Source organism: Oratosquilla oratoria, chromosome 36 (genome assembly GCF_046742065.1).
Source record: "Oratosquilla oratoria isolate Oo_2021 chromosome 36, ASM4674206v1, whole genome shotgun sequence".
Lineage (NCBI taxonomy): Eukaryota > Metazoa > Arthropoda > Malacostraca > Stomatopoda > Squillidae > Oratosquilla > Oratosquilla oratoria.
Genome location: NC_134812.1, coordinates 38,584,990 through 38,610,720, shown reverse-complemented (window position 1 = coordinate 38,610,720; position 25,731 = coordinate 38,584,990).

Sequence of the window (25,731 nt, the reverse complement as noted above, 5' to 3'; positions counted from 1 at the left end):
GTCAAAGAAGAGAAGAAATATAGAAAGAAGGCAAAAGAAGATGTGGAAGAGAAGGGGGAGGAAAAGGAGATGGTAGAAGAAGAGAAGAAAGGATAAGAAGAGCAGAATGAAGAAAAGGCTTGGAGATATAAAAAAAAAGAGAGGAGAGAAAGAGGAGGAAGAGAAAATGTAGGAGGATAGAAAGGAGAAGAAAGAGGAAGAAGGGGGAAGATAAAAAATATAAAAATGGGGAAGAGAAATAGTAGAAAAGATGAAAGGAACGAAGATAAAAGGAAGAAGACAAAATGTAGAATATAAAAAAGTGAAGAGAAGATAGAGCGAAGGAGAGGATAGTAGAGGAGAGAAATGAGGAAATGCAGAAAGAAAAGGGAGAAAGGAGATGAACGAAAAGAAAGAGAAAACAGAGGGCAAAAAGAAAGAAGATACAGCATGGAGAGTGTATAGAAAAATAAAAATATAACTAAAAGGAAGAGAAAAAAAAAGTGGAAACGAGAATGAAGAATCGAACCTTGGTCATGTACTCCACACCTACTCCCAATGCTCTCCACCCCTACCTCCCCGATCCACGCATCTCTCTCTCTCTCTCTCTCTCTCTCTCTCTCTCTCTCTCTGTGGGTGCTAAAAGTATACATGGTTTTAAGAAAGAACTGGATGCGGAAAGATACAACTGCGGGTCACTACGAGCATAGCTCTCCTCCCGCAAAATACAACTAGGTAAATATAAATAGGTAAATACACACACACACACACACACACACACACACACACACACACACACACACACACAAACGACTACCACTTAACTCTTAGCGTGGTGAACCGAGATGCATCGCAAGTATAGCATATGTGCGAGAGCCGATAGATGAAGGGTAGATCGGTAAATGAAGATAGGTAGATGTTCGGTAGTAGATTACGCTGTCTAGAAGATCTATTTGTCCAACACACAGAAGGAGAAAGAGAGATCCACAATCATTCCATGAACTAAAGATAGAGAATCTGGCACGGTGGCTCTTTAAAGAGAGGGCACCGTGAGGGTCAGCCTTAAAAAATCGGGGGGAGGGGCAGAGGAATTTGGCGATGCAAAATTCTCTCTCTGCTCTCTCTCCTCTCTCCTCTCTTTCATCTCTCTCATCTCTCTCTTTTTTCACCTATCTCCTCTCTTTCTCCTCTCTCCTCTCTTTCTCCTCCTCTCTTTCTCCTCTATCTCTCTCTGTCTCACTCTCTCGTGCTCTCCCTCTCTCTCTCTCTCTCTCTCTCTCTCTCTCTCTCTCTCTCTCTCTCTCCGTGTAATATGGAAAGATGGTCGAGCCTGGATTCAAGGTTGGTGGAGGTGAGGGCTCATTATTCTGCCCCTTGGAATCGTAACATTGGACGAAGGAGGTCGTGGTTAAGATGGGGGTGGAGGTGAACAGTGGGGGCATTGGGAGAAAGGATGGGGGATTTGGCGAAAGGTGGAGATGGTGTGGGCGAAAGAGACGAAGTAAAGGAGAAAAGAATTCGGAGGAGTGGGCAAAGGAAGTCTGTGTTTTTGGAGGTGGGAGTAAGGGAGGGAAGGAAGGAGAGGTCGGAGGGGAGATAAGGAGGTAGGGTCTGGCTGATACGTTGTAAGTCGGTTGGCAGGGCTGAGTTTGGTTCAGATCACTTGGGGACCCCAGAGGATTCCAGTTGGGGACTTTTTTTTTTTTGTGTGTTTGTGTGTATGTGATTCACCATGGTCTTGGATCATGTGTTAGACTCGTGATCGACAGCTATTTCCCTACCGGAAGAGAGCTCAGAGCTCATATATGACCGATCTCTGGGTAATGCTGTGATCTTACACGCACACACACACACACCCAACTCCCCGCCCACGAGATTTGAAGTGACAACCCGCAGCGCAGCGACACTGAAATTACTTCAGCCCTGTGTGTGTTTGTGTATGTATGTGTGTGTGTGTGAAATGCCACTCCCACGGGGTTTGTTTGAGCCTGTGCGGTGGTGTTTATTAAAGACACCTCCTCTGCATTCCCGCCCAATACACACACACATTTTAACCTCCATCACTACTTCCAATCAATATCGTTATTACTTACACAAGTACAGCCTTCACCACAGTCACCACCATAACTACCACAGCCACATCTTCCACCAAAACTACCATAATCACCACAATCACATCTACCATCACCACCACTAAAACTACCACAGCCACAACTTCCACTGTCGCAGCAACCTCCACCACTATAACTTCCATTATTATTACTACAACCACCAGCACCACCGCAGCACAATCACTACAACTACCATTACATCCTCCATTCCAGCCTTCGTCCCAGCTCTATCACAACTTAATCACAGCCTCTGTAATTACACCCTCCAGCATTACACCATCCTTCACAGCCTCCACCATCACCTTGTACCCCAGCTCCCACGACAACCTTCGCCCCCACCACCGCGATTTTATCCTCAGTTCCACCGATGCCGTCACCAGTAACGCCTGGCTCTTTCGCCGTTTCCTTTCCAGCCCTAATCGTCCTTTATCCCGAAATGTATCCAGTCTTTCCTTTTTCTTCTGGCAGCATTGCCCTTTATAAGCCCCCCCCCCCCTGGACCTCCTTTCTCCTTTTGCCTCGCATTTCCACTCTTATTTTCTCTTGGCTGGCATTTCCACCTCTCCGCTTCAGGTCGTCACGAGTTGATATTCTCTTTCGATTCGAAGCAGCGGGACAAATCTTTCTCGAGATTTTTACCGTTGCATTTTCAGCCCGCTGGACTGGAGTCGCAAGATTTTGCCGAACTAGCTGCCAGTGACCTCTGCCTTGGTTCATTATTTTACCCTGCGAGGGTTCTTTCTGGGTTGAATGATTTATTATTATTTTTTGTTTCTAAATGGCAGAATCTAAGTTGAAATAGTATGGCGTTAGTGACAGTCACCATTTTATATAAATGAGATAATTAGATATTCTTACCGTCTAGTTTGGGCTTTATAAGATTGTAACTGGTTCTGTTGACGTTCAACAGCTTTACCAGATTCAGCCTAATCTTAACCGTTATTTCTTATTTATATTTTCAAGTGTCCATACTTTCATCAGTCCTTCCGTTATTATGTCATCGAGCCAGCACCATCTGTCCAGGCCACCACCGCATGGCCATGACTCCAATGTCTTGTACCATTACCTCGAACCGTATGTCATCAACATATACTTAGCATCGTCAGATGGTCCTCTCCTCACCACCTGTTACTGTTAATGTCGCTTGGCCTTCCTCTTACCACCTGTTGTGCTGTAACCATCTGGCCACCCCGTTACCATCACTTGAAGTGCTTTCTTCAGTTTACCATATAAAAGTGTTGCTTGCCCCAGTCAAGGCGTTATCATATTGGGCTAATTTACCTCCAACTTACACTTAATTGGCGGTACCATCCACTTACAGGACTATTTCCGCCGTAAAATGACAATGTCAAACTATATATATTTTTTTCAACAGTTTACATAAAATGACATTTGATACATTGGAGGATTTGTTTTCTTCCTCCAGCATATCAGATTCTGAGGGCAGCAAATCTGGTCCAACAATCAAAGGAAAAATAGCCCAGTGTGATAACGCCTTCAGAGGTGTGCAGTCGCTACATCACCATCTATACATCGTACCACCACCGTGTACTCCATCACTTGCACCACCTTGCTCCTTACCATCTGTTACACCACCTTTTCGTTCTTTCTCACCATCGACCCTGTGTCCTTGTTTTCACCACCTGACTTGTGGTCTGTCGGTTCCAGACCAACTTTTCCTCCTCTTCTTGTTTTTTCCAGGTCCGGCTTATCTAGATTTTCATCTTGTTTATTACTGTATGGGGGTATTGACTGTATACGCATTATACAACCAATATTTTAAGGACTTCAGTGACCCCCACGGTTTCTCTCTCTCTCTCTCCCTCTCTCTCTCTCTCTCTCTCTCTCCTCTCTCTCTCTCTCTCCTCTCTCTCTCTCTCTCCTCTCTCTCTCCTCTCTCTCTCTCTCTCTCTCTCTCTCTCTCTCCTCTCTCTCTCTCCTCTCTCTCTCTCTCTCTCTCTCTCTCTCTCTCTCTCTCTCTCTCTCTCTCTCTCTTTTCTACTGAAAGATTTATCGAGGGAGGGGTAAGCCAAGCGGCAGTCAGAGTAGAATGTAAAAGAAGTAAACGGCGCTCTTCAACAGCAGTGACGGAAGGAGTCTAGCCTTGGACGTCGTCTTTGCGGGTAAGCCTGTGATACATTGCAGGAGCCTCGACGGATGGCCTGTGCGTGTGACTCAGGTGCCGTGCCTTTTTTTTTTTCCATAACGCGAAAGCCTACCTGACGGCAGCCAGAATAAAGGGGAATTTTTTCTTTCTCAAAGGGAAGGTGTTAAAGTCTGATTTAACTGTTAACAATGAACTTATTCTGTGTAAATGAACGTGTTTAATGTATTGAGTTTTATATAGCATCTCGTTTTCGTGTTTATATTACGGAGGGAACCAACAACGGATGAGTTCTCGCTAGACAAAAATTTCACTTGGTAAAAGCTTACCTTTGATGTGAAGAGATAAAAACCTCAATGAAAATATCCACAAATATACACGTAACAAAGGACAATTTGGGAATAAAAAGCATCAAGTTTTTCCACTTTGTGTAATGATTTACAAGGACGTCCTCTAATATTTAATGGGTTTTATGTAAGTATAGAGTTCAACAATATCAGCACTACGAGAGTCTCCCTGGGTGACTGTAAATGTAAAAAAAAAAAAAAAAAAAAAATGCTGCATTGGACAAGCAGGTTAAGACTAGATTTAACTTGAATTTCTGCGTTATGCAAGATTTTCATAGTCCAGTCACATCAAACATACTTTTGACCATTTTGATTTGAGTATGGGTTTATACAAGTTGTGCAGTTGTGTAAATATAATGCAATTATATAATACAATATTTTTTTAGAGTGAGACGTGTATAAATGTGTATATGATATGATTTTTTTTCGTTAATTGGGTGTGAGGTTTTTTTCTTGTGAACTGGTGTAGCGTGAGATTTTATCCCATCACCACAAGTCGTGGTGATGATGGTCTTTTGAGCGGGTGTCGGAGAGGAGCCTCTTCCTGCTGCCCCCATCTTCGAAAACCAACATCCCGATTTGCGTCCGATTTAACAAGATAGGAGACAACTCCTTGTTTGTATTTCCTCCACCTACTCACACAAGGAGACATCTCACCTTCCTCCTCTTCCTCCTCCTCCTCATCTTCCCTCTCTCCCTCCTCCTCTTTCTCTTCCTCCTCTTCCTCCTCCTCCCCTTCGTCCTCCTCCTCCCCTTCGTCCTCCTCTTCCCTCTCTTCCTCCTTCGCTTCCCTCTCTTCTGTCTCCTCCTCTTCCTCCTCCTCTTCTTCTTCCTCCTCTTCTCTTCCCTCTCTTCCTCCTCCTCCTCCTCCTCTTCCTCTTCCTTCTCTTTCTCCTCCTCCTCCTCTCTCCTCCTCCTCCTCCTCCTCCTCCTCCTCCTCCACCTCGTACCATGAGCCGGTGACAAAGTCTTGCACTAATAAAAGACGGATAACAGAAACAACTTTTCTTCTGAAAGAGATCTGTGGTAGGGCCTGAGGATTGTTGCCAGATGCTGTGGGGGCTGCTGGTTTGCAGTTAGTGAAATTGTAGGCAGCAATTAAGATAATAATAATAATAATAATTTTATTATTATATAAAACTACTTATTCAAACACAAGTTGTTTTCGTCTGTGTGTGTGTGTGTGTGTGTGTGTGTGTGCTCTCTCTCTCTCTCTCTCTCTCTCAGTTATTCTCTTTATGCCCTCAGGCCCTCATCAGTAATGAATGTCCACTTTCTCTTGTTTTTCAGTCCGTTGAATGTCCACTGGAAGAGCATCATTCGACAAGACTGGCCATTCGCGGAAATGTTTTAGTTTTGGAAATTGAATTTCCATTTGTGGATGTACTCGTTTTGGACATTGTCAGCACATGGTTATTCTGGTTCCGCAATTAAAATGTTTTGTGGCTCGGTCTCTTAGAGAAGGGGTGGGGAATGAGGAAGTGAAAATGGGTTGGGAACTAGTTTAATGCTCAAACATAGAGACCAACATGATCTTCTTCATAGAGTTGTCTAGTTAGGCGCGGGACGTATTTATTTCATTTTAGGTCAGGTCAGGTCAGGTCACTGCACCTGTGGCGGACGGCCCTTCACCAATGTTCCACCTGTCCCACCGTATCTAACACGAAGATACTCGTCACTCTGCACACAGACAAAACCCTCTTTCATAGGCGTTGGTGTAACAGTTTCAACTGTTAGAAATTATACTGTCATAAGCAAATAGGAAACAAGGTTAGGAACCTCCTACAGGAGGAACGTAGCTTTAGCCCCCCCCCCCACTGTGATTGGACTGTTGAGGCAGGTAACAGTCATTGCTAGGAATCGGAGAGAAGTGCGGGATTCGAACCCACGAGTAAGCTAATGCGAGACCAACACGCCTCCGATTACGCCACCAGCGCGTGTAAGAGGAAACGAACGTAGAATCGTAACTTGCACGGCTAGTTTTGTTATTAGAACTGAGGTAAAGAAACTAATTTTCACTAAGAAAATGAACCTTGCGAAGGTAAAGAATAACTTGAAGGAGTTTCAGAAGGAAATTATAAAGAGATTTGAAGTTTTAAGATATAACAAGGAGTCCATCTAGGTTATGAAACTGAATTTGATAAGTGTAATTAGGGAATCGGAAGAAAAAGTAAGGAGTACGAAAAACAGAAAACAAATATTCCAGAAATATCTTGTGACCTATTGGGTGACCCATTTCTTCTTTTCTCCTTACTCTTCGTTTTCCTCCTCTTCTTCCTCTTCCACTTACTCTTCCTCCTCTTCTTCCCCTTCCTCTCCCTCTCCCTTTTCTTTCTCCTCTTCTTCATCCTCTTCAACCTGAGGGGGGGGGCGTTATCAGAACGAAGGAATTAAATCCTGTAGAAGGCGGTTTGATGCTCCACCGACTTGCTCTTGCGATATGGGACGTTAGCGATATGTGGTGGTGACGCGACGGAGATGATTGAGGCTGCGTAATACGTTACCAAAGTGTAATCTAGAAAATGCATAATATCGAGCTGCTCGGGCAAAGGGCCTCGCCGTGTTTGAAGTCGTGCGTACAGTTTTGTTGTTTTCAATTTCGCTGAGATTCAGATATGTATTTCTATACACACACACACACACACACACACACACACACACATATATATATATATATATATATATATATATATACTGTATATACACACAACACAGAATGGGTCCCAGTGAATAGATATACATTTTTTTCAACCACAATACACTTTAATTCTAAGCCATCAACATCAAAAGACACATGCTAGCCCAGGTTCGAGTCCTTGGCCGTACCACGTTTCAATTTCTGCATGTTGGCTTCCTCGTGTTTCTCGATGTTGATGGCTTAGAATTAAAGTGTATTGTGGTTTATGAAAATATATAAATAAATGAATATATATATATATATATATATATTTTTTTTTTTTTCTTATTCCTTCCCCCTTTTTTTATTTTATTTTTTTATTTTTTTAACCAGCGTCAGGGTGGTCTGCAGGTGAAAATTTCCAATTACTCTTTCACTGTACTCTTGTGTGTCTATCTGGCTGATTTTCTTGGACTCTGTGATTCACCATTGTCATGGATTATGTGTTGAACCCGTGATCGACAGCTTTTACCCAGCCGGACGAGAGTTTCGTAGCTCATTTTCCGTCGCCTGGGAGACGATAATGTGCAAGTAGTATAGATGTTTAACTAAGGCAGTATAACGGTGGGATAATCGAAATTAAAAGAATGATGGGTGACTTTAGTTCATAGGGACATGTAACTACAGTGCTTTATGTTTCGGTCACATAAACGTATGGATTTTTTTTTTTTTTTTTTTTTTTTTTTTTTTTTTATATAATACCACCGTAAGGATTTTACGGTGGTATTCTTAAAAAAAATCCTTATATAAATCTTTCCCTTCCAAGGATTTATATAAGATTTATATAAGGAAATATTTTTTAAGAATAACCACCGTATGAACCGAAAGGAAGGAGGAATGAAGTGTTTATCGGAGAGAACGGATCACCCTGCCGGCTGCAACCATGTCGAAGTAAAAGAGGGTTGGGGGGGGGGTGCTCTCAGGGCTAAACGGTGGCTGGGCCCTGGGGCTTCAGGTCCTAAAGTAAGGTAGAAGTAATCGTTTGGGACTTTTAAGTGAGGTGAAGGTTGTTCGCTCAAATATCAATTCATCTGGAGTGGAGGAAAGTGGAGGACGAAAGGCATTGGAGGTACGTACAAAGAAAGGAAGACGAAAGGCGTCGTAGGCACGAGGGGGAAGAGAGTACAGGACAACGTGGGAGTAGAGCGAAGGACGTCAGAGAGAAATGGAACGAAGGAAGGCGTGGACGACATAGGGACGGAGTTCGAAGGTCGTCCACGGTGGAGGCGGCGAAGGCCCAGAGAGGAAAACCGGAGAGCGTTGAGACTCGAGGCGAGAGGGCGAAGGAAGGGAAAAGCTGTTGGAAGAAGGGAGAGCGTCGAGGGTCGCGGAGACATGGGAGGGTGGAGGTTATGGATGACGAAGAGGAGGAGGAGGAGGAGGAGGAGGGAAGGCTTCGAAGACACGAGCGGGTATCAAAGACCGAAATCTCCTCCTCCACCTTCTCCTGCTCCACCTTCTCCTCCTCCACCTTCTCCTCCTCCACCTTCTCCTCCTCCTCCTCCTCCACCTTCTCCTCCTCCTCCTCGCAGGAGGTCATCGGTGTGTATGGTGGAAGAGATTGGTTCTCCAGAAGTGATTATTGGAGATGTTTGTGGAGAAAAGAGAGCCGGAAAAAAGAGGAAAACTTGTTGCGAGTGGGAGAGAGTTGACGTGAAGTCTAGGTAAGAGATATTTATTGCCTGAACGACTTATGAAGTAATCCAGTTAGTAGAATGAGGTTAGCGGACGAAAGGGAGATTGAATGGGTGATTAACACCCTTGCTCCCGAGTTAGCGAAACGGGAATGATTAAAACAGCTTGGGTGCAAAGGAACGGGTTAGTTAAGGAAGTTTCCTAAAGACCCTGGGCTATTTTTCCTCCGACTCTTGGGCCAGATTTACAGCCCGCAGCTTACGGGAAGGAATATGATATGCTGGAGGAAAATTAATTTCCTACAGCATATCAAGTGACATTCTATGTACATTGTCGAGAAAACAAAATAGCTTGCCACAGTGATTTGACGGCGGAAAGGGTGCTGGAGGTGGACGGTACCGCCGATTGATCGGAGGTTGGAGGAAAAATAGCCCAGTGTGATAACGCTTTTTTCCCCATGATTACCTAAGGCGTCGCAAATAAGATAGCTTGGCAGCAATTGTAATTAAAGAAATGTGTCGCCTGCTACGGAATGGGTAGTAGAATGTATGGTAAGGATAGAATCATAGATGGCAAAAAAAAAAAACAAAAAAAAAAACGGAAGATGAGGAGCCCTGAGTATCTGCGGCCGAAGCCGTCACCTTTCCCCTTTGCGCTTGGACTGTTGGGTCATGTAACAGTCACTGCTGGGAATTGGAGAGGAGTGCGGGATTTGAACACAGAAAACGAGTGCGAGACCAGCACGCTTCTGATTACGCTACTAACATATCAGACTAAAATGTGAACGGGAAAATACATGGAATACAAAGGATATATCAGGCTTTTGCGAGAGTCGAGGAGTATTTGAATGTGGTATTGGTCTTAACATTGAACCTGATGAAGTTTCATTTAAGATTGAGACACCCAGTGAGTAGTCTTGATGTTTATGTAAATCTGGAAATCTTGGAAGATAAAAAGGAAATGAATGAAGGTCCCCTGGTACGGATGGAGTGAATTGAGGTAGGCGTCAGCCCTTTGGCTCCCGAGGAGGTGTCTCACAGATGAAGAGAAGAACCTAGGGGTAGACGGGATAGGAATAAGGCTACCTAGTATAGACAGCGTTGAAGAACAAAAGAACCATTTTCTAATTTGTTCAGCTAAATCGTCTTGCCATTAGCCTGTAGCAAGGTCACGCCTTGAAGCTTCGTTTTCTGTAGAATTACAGGCACCATAAGTCAATGTCTATATTAATATTGTCACCCCGCTGGAACTTGCATTATGGAAATATAACATTATTGATACTGTTATATGTCCCACATATTTATATGTAAATATCTATAAATGTTAGTAGTAGTATTCTGTAAAGTTAGAATTGTAATTTATAAACCAAATTAGACATGGTGTTGTTAAATGTGTATTATGTCATTCTTGCATAAAGAATTATGTTTCACTGAGAAGACAGCGCCTTTGGTCACCTATACTCGCATTATATTTCCAATAATCAAGTCCCGAGAGAATTGGAGTTCACTTAATTCCATCCTTCCTCTCGGGGAAATATACCCTTCACCAACCGTAGTAACATACTACTACAAACCAGTGTATAAAAAAAACACACAGGCGATTTCGTAATGGTGTTGCCATTTGTTCTTGTAGAGAATATAGAGAGGGACCGTTGCTATAGTGCAATGTACTCGTAGTCGACAACGGTCATGTGACCTGACATGACCCCCCCCCCCCCCATTATCCAGCAGGATGAAATTGCTTTGCTTCAGCTGGAATAGAATCTGTAAAGGAGAAAATTGACCTTTATTAGTCCATCGAGACTTTTTACCCATCTAACAGTACACACACACACACACCTACCTACCTACCTACCTACCTACCTGGTGACCGTCCCTCAACCCGACATGCCTCCCCAACTTCATAGGACCCCAACCTCACAGAACCCCACCCACACAGGACCTCAACCTCGCAGGGCCCCACCCGCACAGGACCTCACCCGCAAGGGACCCCACACGCACGGGACCCCACCCACACAGGACCCCACCCGCACGGGACCCCACCCGCACGGGAACCCCACCCACACGGGACCCCAACCTCACAGGACCTCACCCGCACGGGACCCCAACCTCACAGGACCCCACCCACGCAGGACCTCACCCGCACGGGACCCCAACCTCACAGGACCCCAACCTCACAGGACCCCACCCACTCAGGATCTCACCTGCACAGAACCCCAACCTCGCAAGGCCTCACCCGCACAGGACCCCACCCTCACAGGAAACCAACCTCACAGGACCCCACCCACACAGGACACCAACCTCACAGGACACCTCCCACACAGGACCTCACCCGCACAAGACCTCAACCTCACAAGACCCCACCTACACAGGACCCCAACCTCACAGGACACCTCCCACACAGGACCTCACCCGCACAAGACCTCAACCTCACAAGACCCCACCTACACAGGACCCCAACCTCACAGGAACCCAACCGCATAGGTCCCCTACCTTATGTGAGCCCAACCTCATGGGACCCCTCAGGCCCCAAATCCCTCCGACCCCCCAACGACCCTCAGGCCCCAAATCTGGTGTCCTAACTCTCCCAGCCCCTATACCTCTAACTTCTAGACTCCTCGTAGTCCTCAGTCTCCAGACAACCCCCCCCCTACCCCCTACCCCTCCCCCTCAGCCCCATCCGCTCCGGACCATCCATTTCCTGCATTTTTCCTCGGGAGGAACGCGTTAGTGGAGGAGGCACGAGCGCTCTCGGTGTGGACGAGGCAGCAACACGCGATTTGGCGGGAAATAAACGTATGAGTGTTTTGCATGAGTATACATACGGTATAGCCTGTGAACATCTTGTCAGAATGAAACTCGAAAATACTTCACCGTACAGTTGAGTTTGGTCAAGGTGGCTTCACTCTCTTCACCATCGTTAAGCCCTTCCACTGAATGAATTTTTCATTTTATTGGAATAAAGTTAGGAAAGGAGATCAACACTCTTCTAAAAAGAATGAAACTGTGAAATGAATAGAAAAAATGGGGTATTGGAATAAAATCTAAAAGACGCAACCATAGTAGAGGATTGTGTAAACCGGTTTGAAGAACATAGTCGTAGTATTGGTCGACTTTTGAAAATGTCGCTACAGTCGGCATGTCACGGAACAAGTGCGGATTGCAGCGATATCGAACCCGGATAAGGCAGTGTGACGTCACTGATGAACCCCGCCTTAGTGGAATATCGTCGCTCCACATCCTCCTCCCCCTCCCCCACATCTTCCTCCTGTTCCTCCTCCTCCTCCTCCACTTCCTCTTTACACGGGAACCTTGGCGAAGTGAACTCGTAGACTGGTCGGGACATTGAAATTATGACTTGAGGCCTTCCTCCGGCGGAATCCGTCTCCTTAACCCTATGTGTTGAGAGAGCCTCGGTAAATGGGAGTCAGTATAAGCAGATTTGGACTAAATACAGACGCCATGCAGTGTCTTGGCTGGGGGGTGATGGCGCCATGTCTGTACAGTGTGGCACTTTGGTGCATGGCGGAGGAGTGACACTTTGGCAGGGCCATTCCTCAACTTTCCCCTTAATAGTTGTTTGCTTCCTCGCTTTTTTTTTTTTTTTTTCTCTCCACGCCGAGCTGCCTTGTCTTCTTTTGCTCCTCGTGTCTTTCTTCTTTCTTGCCCCCCCCTTTTTTTTTTTTTTCTTGCCAAGCTGCCTTGTCTTCTTGTGCTCCTCGCGTCTTTCTTCTTTCTTGCCCTTGCCTTTTTTTTTTTCTTTCTTTTTCCAGCCTTTGATCCCTGTCGCTGCTCATTTCTGCCTCCCGTTCTTCTTCTGAGGGCTTTCTATTTTGTTCAAAGTTTATTTTCTGTCCTTTTTTTTTATCCACAGTTTTCTTTCCTTCCTTGTATCATCTTCCTCAGTTGAGGCACTTCTCTCTCTCTCCCTCTTCCTCACTCCTTTCCATTTTTCCCGCTGTGGCTCTACTCCCACTCTACTTCTCTCTCTCACTCTCCTCCTTCTCCCCCCACTCCTCCACTCTCCTCCTCATCTCTCTACTTCTCCCCTCTCTCCTCCTTACCTCTCTCCTCCCCTCTCTCCTCTCCTTTCCCTCTCTCTTCCTCCCCTCTGCCCTTCCTCATTTCTTCTCCCCCTTCTCTCTCTCTCCTCTTCTCTTACCTCCCTCTCTTTCTCCCTAACTCTCTCTCTATCCCCCTCTCTCAGTATCCTTTTCTACATCTACCTCTCCAGTCTTTCTCTCCCTGCCTGTGTGTGCGAGCGTATATATATGTTCATATTCTCTTTGACTGCCACCGATGCATTATATAATTTTGAATATTATTGATGTTCCAAATATGTAGTGTTAGAATATTACAAAGGTCTTTTCAGTGCGTTGATATAATCAACGTCACACTTTTAGATTTTATGGAAGTGATTAGTTTATTCGAGTCGGTGGGGGTTGGGGGTGGTGGTGGAAACAAAATTTCCATTAGTCACTAACAGAATTGTTGTTGAAGGTGTTTATTGAATTTGGGGACATGAAAGCAAAGACAATGCTTTTATTTATTTATCTATTTATTTATTTATTTATTTATTTATTTTTACCGGACATAGCAGATTATCTGAAGTGATGACTTGAAGTACGACGAAATAATAATGATAATAAAACTGCACCGGGGTAGCTTGAGCCATTTTTTGGTCACGAGATCCAGACCAACCTCCCCTAATCCAGCTGGAAACCTGTTCTCAACGAGCCAATTAGTTTCCGCTTAGAATCTAATACCTTCTAATCCACTGACGCCGACATAGTGTCTTCCGCTGTCTGTTGGGCAGTCGGATAGCCAATTAGAGGCTACTGCAGTGGATCCTTTAAGTAAAATGTTTATTTAACATAGTCGGAAGGGTGTGGGGGATAAGGTGCACAAATAGCCGTGGAATAGGAGCCCCCCGCCCCCCAGGGGGGGCGGGGGGGGCGCAGTCACCGAGGCAGCCGCCGCCTCTTGGACGGCGGCCAAGGAGGCGGGGTTCTCTCCTCTCTCTCCTCTCCTCTCCCCAGCACCTGACGGCCGAGTTACTCCTCACTCCTCCTCCTCGCTTCTCCGTGCTCCTCCTCAGCCCGTCTGACCTTGCGCTGACAAGATCAATAGCAAAAAAGGTCCCTTTTAATGGAACTCCTCTGCAGGAGTGATGTAAATTATTTTTTTTTATCTTGTATGATACTGTGATCAGAGGATTTTTTGGGCTTTAGGTTGGTCGTTAGCGATCTTGTTCCTTTTCCTCCTACTCGTGTTCAGTCACTATTTCTCTCTCTCTCTCTCTCTCTCTCTCGCTTTCCAATTCACTGATTAGGTGAACTGGTTCCCTGAGGTTCTTAGCCGTTGCAACAATACGTCTTCATGTCTGGGGGAGCATCTCATTATTCGGGGTCCCTTTAATTAAGTTCCGGTCTGTCTTGATCAATTCGCTCCATCTATTAGAAGTGCTCAAAAAAAAAAAAAAAAAAAAAAAAAGACGTATCAGTGCCCAGAATGTATGCTTTCAACAACCTTTTACCTTGTATAGATTTTTTGTGTGTGGAGATTTTTGTATAGATCTTTGTGTTAGGAGCAAAGATGGGTGAACTATTTAATAGATAAGTGTAATTTAAAGTAATGTATAGGACTCATAATGGCCGGTACTCTGTGGTTTTAGCCGAATAAAAGGAAAAGTGTCGCCCGGTACGAAAGGACCTATAGACAGCCCGTAAATCGGGCCCTACATGATCAATAATATTGCGCAATATTCCGTATTGTGGAGTGGTATTGACGGTGTAGGAATGGTATTCAAGAATGACACAATATATTGAAGACATCAAAGGATGATAAAGTATTCTGAAGACATTAAAGAACGACACAATATGTCGAAGACATCGAATACCATCCCTACAGTGTCAGTGATATTGTACAATACGGAATATTGCGCAATAATATTGATCATATAGGGATTTGCCTGGGATGACGTGGTCTACCGGCAGTGGGGTTACGAGGGTCAGTGACTTACAGTGCCGATTGTATCGTCATCATAATGACCTGCACTGAGGTCAGTCGCTTGACTGTTCTAATCCGTTGTTCATGTCGGCTTACTTTACTGTGGATGTACTGTAATTGTAGAGTTCATGCAAGGCTTTCAGTAACTTGTAAAATTTATCCCCATTTTATTCTGGCTGACGCCAGCCTATTTTATTTATCTGTGTTTGGTCACTTTAGTAGTGAAGTATTCAACTAATCGCAGTTATGTCGAAAAACGTTGTCCTTTTTTTATAATCAAATTTTTATTGCATCCATATCCAAATGGTTGTTATTCGAATTGCTTTTTATTGTGTGTGTGTGTGTGCGCGTGCGTCCATCCATCTCTTCCTTTTCTATCTCTTCTATCCTTCCTTCCCTTGTGTCCTTCCTTCCCCTTACCCGCTCTCTCTATCTGTCTCTCCTTCTTTGCACCTCTGTCCCTCTTTTTCCCCCTCATTTCTTTCTCTCTTCCCCACCCCTCTCCCTCCTCCCTTCCTATCTCTCTTCCTCTTCCTCTTCCTCCTCTTTCCTTCCCTCTCCTCTTGACCTCCCCCTCCCCACTCTTTCTCTCTGTATCTATTTTTATCTATCCTTCTTCCTCTCTCCCTTCTTCGCCCCTTTGTTTTACATATTACCCCGACATTTGTTTTCCACTGCATTTTGCTTGGGATTTTACGAAAATTATTTTAGGTTTGATCATGTTCGGCGTTTTGAGGAATGTTGGGCCGTTACACGTATGTTCCACTCAGCTGTTGGCCACCGCCGCAGCATTAGGACAAAGAAAGTGAGGCGTTGGCTTCTTTCTGGGAGAGCAGCCAGAACAAGATGTAGTCGCTGGGAGCCTCTAGAGTTTGAGCCTTTTGAGTAACGTTCCTTCTTAAGCAGTGCGCATGTTTTAACAACTAGCCCACATAAGACAAAAAAAATGTGTGCACACAAGGTTTTCAAATTATATTGAAATCCATTCAGTAAAGAAGTTCCATCCAAACATCAGCTGATAAATTGTCTAAAATATGGTAACTTGCCAACCGTCAAACCAATAATTGTTATCTTCCTCTTCTAACTCTAGGACTTCCATTGCTAACGAAACGACTTTGCCGCCGCCATGGGTGCGCACATACTTTCCAGAGTAGGCAAAGTTTGCGCACAAGCAAATTTCTGTGCAGACTCATAGCAAAATTTAGAGGGAACATTGACCGTGAGGACTGGAAATTCCTTTACAGTGTATGGATTATGTTATTTAATTTCATTATATTTATTTGTTTCTTTATCATTTGTTTATTATCTTTATCTTTTGCGACTACACTAGGGAACGTTTAAAAAAGTCTGTGTGGCAAAGGTGTCAGAAAAATGTAAATATACAGAATATGTCTTATGTGAGGTGGACCGGGGCTTCCGAGTGACGTCACTTCGCCCCATCAGAGTCCGAAGTCACCTCGAAGGGCTATGTGACGCCATGTTGAACGGGAGGACGTTTTCAGCCAATGGGAGACAGGGTTAGGACGCCCCCCCCTCCCCCAGATACCCACAACACTCACAGCACCCACACGACTCGACGGCGCAGTGGTAGCGTTCGCGGCCTCCACTACGGCGGTCCGAGTTCGAATCCCGACCAGGGCTATGATAATTTCAGTATCGCTGCGCTGCGAGCCGTTATTTCAACTCGTGGGTGGAGAGTTAGGGGGGGTGCGTGTTAGTTCACAGCATTACCCATAGATTGGTCATATATGAGCACTGAGGGCTCTTCCGGGAGGCAAATAGCTGTTGATCACGAGTCCTACACGTGATCCAGGACCATGGAGAATCACACGGCGCGCGCGCGCACACACACACACACACACACACACACACACACACACACACACACACACACAGACACAGCAGACACACACACACACACACACACACACACACACACACACACACACTCACACACACACACTAGTGTTCCAACGTTCTGACGACACGATGGCTAACGGCCAAGGCTCTGAAAAAGCGGAATCATTATTGAAAACAGTTCGAAATGTCAAGATTATTTCCCAGAGTTTCAATAATGTCGATAATCCCATGAAATCTCAGTAATTTTCAATATATATATATATATATTTTCCAACGTAGCATTTGGTGTCGGAATTCAGACTTGATGAGGTTAATGTATGGACCTCCTATAGTATATGTATGTGTTTTCTTGCGGTTACCCTCATTTGGCGTCCAGTCACTTGACGTGACCTCGAAGGGAACTGACCTATCCTTGAGACCTTGGCATTGTTGAACTTTCGAAGTGCATTGTACACCAGAGGCATAGTTCATTGATTGCCGTTGGGGCTCAAAGGCCGGGCGGAGCTATTGGATGGGCTGGGGGTGGGTTGCTTTTATATCTCGCCTCTTTGTTTACTTGTTTTCTTCCTCCGTCCAGGGCGTGTATGCTGGCCCTCGCATAAAACCCGCGTGTGATTGCTTTACGCTGCCCGCTAAGTGGCACTGAAAAAAGATGGAGTGTTGGAGGAGGGAGGGGGCTGAGATGGAGGGAGGCCCGGAGAACTCAGCCTTGAGGAAGAATAAATGTAGGAGGGGGTACTGGAAGATGTAATCGCTTAACCCAGAATAAATGTGATTTTCCCTTTCGGAGTTAATAGAGTTCATATTAACCTTTTCACAAAGATCATGTTCCCTTATCTGAATGAAATAGTCTCGTCTTGGCCAGAATGAAATCCGTAAAGTTCGCCACGTTGTCAAGATAGTTTTAGCTCCTTAATTACGGCGATGGTCCTCTTCCCTCGCCTAAATAAAACTATCGGGTCTTAGCTTTATCATGATTCATAAACTACATCATCGTGCCAAACACACGGTCTATCTACCCATATATTTCAATATTAACCTTGGTTTAATCAACTTGTCGCCCCCTAAAGGCTCTCACGTAAGAAAGTGAAATAGTCTGGCGGCAGCCAGCATAAAAATATCTCGAAGAAGCACGATTGTAGACGAATGTTGTACACGTTTGGAGTGCTTGGATACCCCCCCCCCCAAGAACGGGGAAGGTTTCCCTAGGCTGAATGAAATTGTATGTCGGCAGAGAACACGACGACCAGTGCAGCATTAAAAAGGTTAACTCTTCTCAGCGTGGAGCCTGTCCTCCAACTAAATGAAATAGCAACGGAGTTGAAGGAATGTGTGATTCACCATGGTCTTGGATCACGTGTTGGACTCGTGATTGACAGTTATTAACATCCCGAATGAGAGCTCAGAGCTCGTATGACCGAGCTATGGGTAATACTGTGACCTTACACGCACACACACACACACACCCAACTCCCCGCCCAATAGATTTGTAGTAACACCCCGCAGCGCAGCGATACTGAAATTATTTCAGCCCTGGGCGGGAGTCAAACCCGGACCACCGTAGTGGCAGGCGAGAACTTTAACCACAGCGCCACGAGGTGTGTGTGTGTGTGTGTGTGTGTGTGGGGGTGGGTGGGTTGGTGTAGTTTGTAGAGCTGTTTCTCGCAATGCTATGACATGTATGTATTTGCAATCAGGTTGTCTCTTGGCATTTTTACTCTACGTGTGTGCTTGTTCGGGACGAAAAGGAATCTGGATCGAATTTGACCCTCTTTGGCCCTTCCGCGGACTGAAATGGTCTGATCAGTGAGACCATATTAAAGGTGTTAGTTGATTCCCACGTGACGAAAGGGAGTTTTCCTCGGATGAATGGAATCCCTTTGCTACAGCCAAAAGACTCCCAGGTCGACGTTAGCTGGAGTTAATGGAGATAATCGTAGATGACGTGAGGTCATTATTTGGTCGTCTTCGTACGTCAAGCGAAGTGAAAGTTGGAATTTTTTTGCCACTTAGCACGCGTGTTCTCGTCAACAGACCCTAGAACAGTGGTTCCCAAACTTTGGATAAATTACCCCCTGGGGGGGGGTAACAATTTTTTGGGAGTAATGGAGGGGTGAAAAAAAAAATAGAATAAAATCAAGAAAACATTGCGGTACCAGGCATTAGGGTTAAGGTTAACTTAGTACGTATAGTTGTAAAACTGGAAAATAAAGTATGGGAACCACTGCCCTAGAAGAACGTAGCCAAGGATCCTGGCGAACTACGTTTCACTTGGCTCCCGCGGGGATACGCCCGCTACTCGAATCTCGTCTTATTCATGTCACCCTGACGCTGTTTTCCCTTGTAAGAACATGGAGCCTGCCTCTCCTCTCCCTCCCTTCTTCCATCTCTCCATCTCTCCTCTCTCTCTCTCTCTCTTTCTCCCATCTCTCTCCCCTCCCCTTCTCTCCCCCCGAATAGTTTTATATATATATATATATATATATATATATATATATATATATATATATATATATATATATATATATATATATATATATATATATTTCTCCTCTTTCCCCTCCTCTTTCCCCTCCTCTTTCCCCTCCTCTTTCCCCTCTCTCTCCCCTCTGTCTCCCTCTGTCCCTCATCTCTCTCACCTCCACCTCTCTCTCCCCGAATAGTTTGTTCTCTATACAATTCAATTTTCTCTGTCCTCTTGTTTTATATTGTTAAGCTTCCCTAGGTAAGTCTTTCCCGTCCGGGATTTAATGAATATAATCCTTCTAATTGGACTTTTTTTTTTTTTTTTTTTTTTTTTTTTTTAGATAAAAAATCAAGATAGAAAATGAAGTACGGTAAATCGATACAAATTGACTTTGAAGGAACATTCAGGGAATAGGAAAGTTTAAAAGTTTGATTATTTTAATATCAGAGATTAACGGAAAACTACCAGAAGACTTGCAATAAGTGATAACAAAGAGAGTCAAAGTAAGTTTGAAGATGGAGAATAATGAAAGTGAAATGTTCAACTCTGTTCATTGTTACTTAGATTTAGCGCAAACCGAGACGCAGGCAGCCCAGCACAGAACAGAGGAAAACACGTCCTGTTGCTGAATTGAAGTAGAGCTTGAAGTTCTTTCTCTCTGGGAATGCTGAGCTAGTACAGTGGCTCTTAACCTGGGGTACGAAACCTTGAACCTGGGGGTACGAGACATGATAACCAGTGCAATGGTACTATATATTTACAATGAGAAACCAAAGTAAGGTTTGTATCACTATCCTTTTCATATGTTTGCATTGTATTTGTATTGGATGGGGGTACGAGAATTTTTTTTCTGAAATACCAAGGAGTACGGGCACTGAAAAAGGCTAAGAACCACTGATCTAGAAAGTTTTCAAGTGAAAGAGTTCAAACTCTACATTAATTCAGCAACAGGAAGTCTGCCTTTGCTCTGTGCTGCGTCGCCTATGTCGCCTGCGCTTAGGTTTACTATCGATGGTTAGAATCTTTAAAGAGTACGATTATTTTGGCTAGATGCAACACAAATAAAAAAAAGAAATGACGCAATTGATTGGAAAATGTTTGGTAAATAAGAACATGCAAGACTCTTGAACTGTGTGAAAATCAATTTACAATCATTGTATAATCCCAGCTATGATCTACGCTCGTGAGGAAAGGTGATGGGACATAGGTAAAGAGTGCACGGAGAAGAATGGAATGATCATTGCTGGTAGTAACATAAAAAGATGGGATAAGGGTATAGAAAGAGAATAGCCTCTGGCGATCACATGGTGTGGTGACGATAATGCAACGGAAATGGAATTGGTCAGAGATGGTAACGAGCATGAAGGATGGGAGATGATCATATGTGTTCCAGACTGGATGCAGTGTGATGGGAACCGTGGAAAAAGAAAACCAGAGAGAAGGTGGAGAGACGAGATAGAGAAGTTTGTAAGAGTGACATGGCAGAGTTTAGCACAGTCGTGCAACTCGGGTAGTTAGTTGTTGAGGAAGCTGTGGTTCAGCATTGCACTATTTGATTGATTAAAATACCCTGGTGGCAGCCATGACATACCTGCAAGTTAACGAAAATGTTAATAATAAATAACATAGAGGAAAGACTTTCACGTTTAATTTGAGTGTGAACTCCTTACCTACCTTGTTCATCGCAGTGCCTTCTTCTCCTCCGCACTCTGTGATGTGGTGATTAACCACGTTATCACATTAATCCAGAATTGTAACTTTGTCATAACGCCCACGTAAGCGGCTTTTGTATTACACAGCTAACTTTGGTTAATTAAGAGTAAGGTTATGTCATGCTTGTAAAAGTGTGCCATCTTGTCGTACTTGATTTGTGCGACCGGGTCAAGCTAGGTCGAGAACTTAGCTTCAGAGGAGCTGACCTAATGAGTAATGAAATAATATGGCGGCAGTCGGAATAGATAAAGTAGGGTACATTTTCCTCAGTGCAATTATCGTTGAACGATGATCGTTCATGGCTCAATGATGACCGTCAAACGATTGTCTAGAGCACTAATTCTTTGTTTTTGAATGGGGTTGTTTTGCTTCGAGCTGCAAAGTACAAGGCTGATCATTCTAACGGAGCCTACCAACGCGCTTACCCGAATATGATGTCAGGTAGTAGGAGGCGCGTCAACAGCCATTAGGTCAAATCAAATCAAATCAGCTATCCTGAGTCCACTGCTGAACAAAGGCCTCCTTCATAGCATTCCATGATTCACACGACCGCGCCAACCTCTGCCACGTCACTCCTGCAAACTTCTCGATCTCGTCTCTCCACCTTCTGTCTGGTCTCCTTCCACGCTTTCTATCTCGCGGCGTCCACACGGTAACACACTTGCTCCATCGCTCATTAGTCGTTCGCACTAACTTACCTGCCCAATTCCACTTCCTCTCTTTTACTGCCTCCACAATATCTTTCACTCTAGTCTGCTCTCTTAACCAACTTGCTCTTTTTCGGTCCCTCAGCGTTATTCCCATCATTGATCTCTCCATTTTCCTCTGTGCCTTAAATGGTTCTCAACCTTTTTACAATCCAACCCGCCACCTTCATGAATTATCAGCATTAGTGTGGCTCCCCTTCATTTACCTCTCAAATCCCACCACCGCCAAAAAATTAGAAAAAAAAATGGTAACGAAAAGAAACCCTTTGGTTTATTACAAAGTTGACAATCATGGTGATCTTGTATTCAAAAGACTTTTGTGGTGTGCTTAACTTACATGCAGAGTCCTCACATTATATAGAAATGTATAATTTGTAACAGCAGATCATGCCCCTCCCCCCCCAAAAAAAAAAAATCTTGTTAAGTGATGCGCACTCAGGAGTTTGTTTAAATTTTATTAATTTGTTTGGCGTCAGAATTAAAAGATTCGTAGGAGAAAATCTCACAAGTAGGCTTCTATATACTCGTAGTGCTGGTGTCTGGTAAAAACTGGTCTCCAGGTTGTTACTGTACCAACACTTTATATATGTTCAGTAAAATGTTAGAAATGTTTATCGTTTTAGTAAGCCCTGTATCGAGGCTTCTGTAATGCTGTATAAATCCTCTGGTGTTGGCTAGGGTGGACGTTAAAGTAGTGATCTGAATGGAAATGTTAGTCCCTGTTCACACTAGCGGTTTCAACCGCGGCGGCTCAATAACTGTGCAAGTCAGTGGAAGAGTTCACACACAACCGCATAGTTTTTCTTTGACTATACGGTACCACCACATTTTTCGGGCGGTTCAAGCCGCAAGTGTGAACAGGGTCAAAAGCACAGTGGATCTCGTGCAAAGGAAATAGGACAGAGCGGAGAGACGGATGGATACCGATGGCTGGAAAGAGTAATTTTAAGAGATTAGGAACTTGCGCAACTTCGAGAGCCTTGTGGGTCTGACACACCAGTGTATGTCTCACTAGAGACTTTGTCATCACCACCGTCACTATCAACACCATCACCACCACCATCACTATCACCCACACCATCACCGCCATCACCAAGACCACTGCCAACACCACCCCATCGCTGACACTATCACCACCGCCAACACCACAAACACCACCACCATCACCACCACCATCATCACTAACATCACCATCGTTAACACCATTACCAACATCATCAACACTATTCCCATCGCTGCCACCACTGTTACCACCATCACTAACACTACCGCCACTGTAACTAGTGAGCTGTTACTGGGCTGGTGACACAGGGAGAGATTGACAGTCGGTTTAGGCTAGGCACTTTATTTAAAGGACACTGGAATACACACATAGACGCATATTGGCAGGCCCGATTCTGAAAGGATACTGACCGTGACCTGACCTCACACGCCTTTAAGTACCCTCGGGGCGTACCGATAAGTAGCGTCCCTCTGGCTGGGACAGGGTTACCGGGCGTAGCCCGGAATTATGCTTTTGGTAGCCTACAAATATATTTCTCACAAGAGTATTATGGCCGTAGCCCAAATATACATGCACTGACGCATAAGGCTAGTTGTCCTTACATTTTCTCCCAAGAGGCTGCTCACCCACATCCTGCAACTATACACCTATGCCTCACTATGTTCTTGTGTGGGACTCTGTTCACCACACCACCATCACTACCACCACTATCACTACCATCACTACCACCTCCACCATCAACACCATTACCACCAACACCACCACCACTATTACCAACATCCTTGTCACTATTTCCATCTCCGTCATCACTGCCACCACTACCACCACCGCCACTACTACTACAGCTACCACCACCATCACTACAACCACCACCACTATGACTACTACCACCACCAGCATCACAATTACTTCCACCACTACCACCACCAGCATCACAATTACTTCCACCACTACCACCACCACGACTATAACCACCAACACCATGAATATCACCACAACCACCACCACTATCATTACCCACCATCGCTACTACTAGTTTTGCTACTGCTGCATATATTACTGCTGACACTACTGACACAACAAGTACTACAACCACCACCGTCATCCACCACCATCACCTACCTCCCACCACCCTGCTAACCTCCCTTCCGCCCTCCAAGGGTGGCCAGAGGTCAGACAGGAGACCTGGGAGTTCGCGAGCCGGAGTCACTCATTCTTGGAAGTCGCAGAGGTCATTAAAAGACCCCGAGTTGATGGATGCTTCAGAATCTTTTATGTTCAAGATAGATTCAAAGACCGTTAGATAAACGAGGATTTCGAGCTGATATTCTTTTTTCTACCAACCCCCACCCTCCTCCACCACCACCACTACTTCCATTTATTCCGCCAGTTTTTCCTCCTCCACCTCCTCCTCCTCCTCTTCATCATCATCCTCTCCTCGTTTTCCTTGTCCGTCTTTATTTCTTCCAGTTCTTTCGCCCCCACCTCTTCTTCATCCTTTTCATCCTCTTCATCTTCCATTCCTTCCCCTCGGCTACCACCACTTCCTCCAGACCGTCTCCACGTTCTCCTCCTCTCCTTCCTCTTCTTCTCCTTCTCCACGTTCTCCTCCTCTCCTTCCTCTTCCTTCCTTTCCTCCTTTTCATTCCTTCCCCTCGGCTATCACCACTTCCTCCAGACCGTCTCCACTTTCTCCCCCTCTTCTTCTCCTTCTCCATATTCTCCTCCTCTCCTTCTTCTTTCTTCCTCTCTTGCGGGTTGTCGGAGGCACTGGAGGCCGTGCAGGTCGAACGCGATTCGAAGAGCCGAGCGTCTTTGGAACGAGAGCTCCTCTAGCTGGGAGTTAATGTCAGTTAACGGGCTGACGAGTTCGTTGGCGTTCTTGGATGGATTTCAGTTGTCTTGCATGGAATTCTTTTCGATGGTCAGGGAATGAATTATTGTCAGATATTTTCTCCTCCTTCCCTTTCTTTTTCGTAGTCTATTTCTTCTCGATCTTCTTCTGAATGGACAGAGGATTTGGGGGTTGAAACTGAAACCTGTACACGTCATGGGGCGAAATCGAGGCCGAACACACCACAGCTGGATGCTGACTTATACCTGTCTTTTTTTTGTGAAATATATTGGATTAAAAAAAAAAAAAAAAAGTCTTTGAAATGCTGCCTCTTTCCGCTGGGCTCGCTCGCTCGCACCCCAGGACTCCTGTGATTCCTTCGCCGTTTTCGTCAACAGTTCTCGTTCGTTAGAGACTTTTCCGATGCCGCACGTAACCCGCTCACGTTTTCCTCGGCCGCCTTCCTATGTCTCTCTGGCTTCACAAGACCACGGGTGTTGTATTTTCTTGGTTTTATTATTTTCTTTGTTTCTTGGTGCTTTCTCTCTCTCTCTCTCTCTCTCTCTCTCTCTCTCTCTCTCTCTCTCTCTCTCTCTCTCTCTCTCTCTCTCTCTCTTCTTTTTTTCCCTATGTCTCTCCCTCCTTTCCTCCTTCTTCCTCCTCCTTCTCGCCCTCCTCCCTCCCCTTCCTCCCTCCCTCCGTATGTGGTATTAAAGGTAGATATTTTGGAGACCCCACTGACAGCCCCCCCACAGGCCGAAGTCATGCAGCAGTTCTCAGTGATTTGCGACAGTTTTTTTTTCAACCGAGGAAATCCGGACTGCTCTTGACGTCTGCTGCCCCTCCATTCTCCTAACTCCCCTTCTCACCCCGCCACTCAACTTTGTAGGTGCAATATTACAAAAGGATTACGAAGGTGGAGCATGCTGACAGGAGACTTTTGGTCCATATCAAGGTCGGATGCGAAAAAAGTTATAATAATGGAAAATGAATAAATAGATAGATAAATAAATAAATAGATAAATATAATATTATCTCGAAGTATAGAATCGTAGGTGATCGGTAACGAAATACTCTAAATACTGTCTCCACAACTTCCTTTTCTCCCTACCTCCCTACCTTTGCCTCCTCCTCCATCCCATATCTGGTATGTACTCACTCGCGCGCGCCCAAATTACTTTTGTCCAAACATTTTCGCGTAAATTTTCGCGCGATTTGATTGGTTCATGGGCTGTGTGTCTTGTAGCACTGGAATTCTTAACCACATGGACTTGTACACCCGCCGT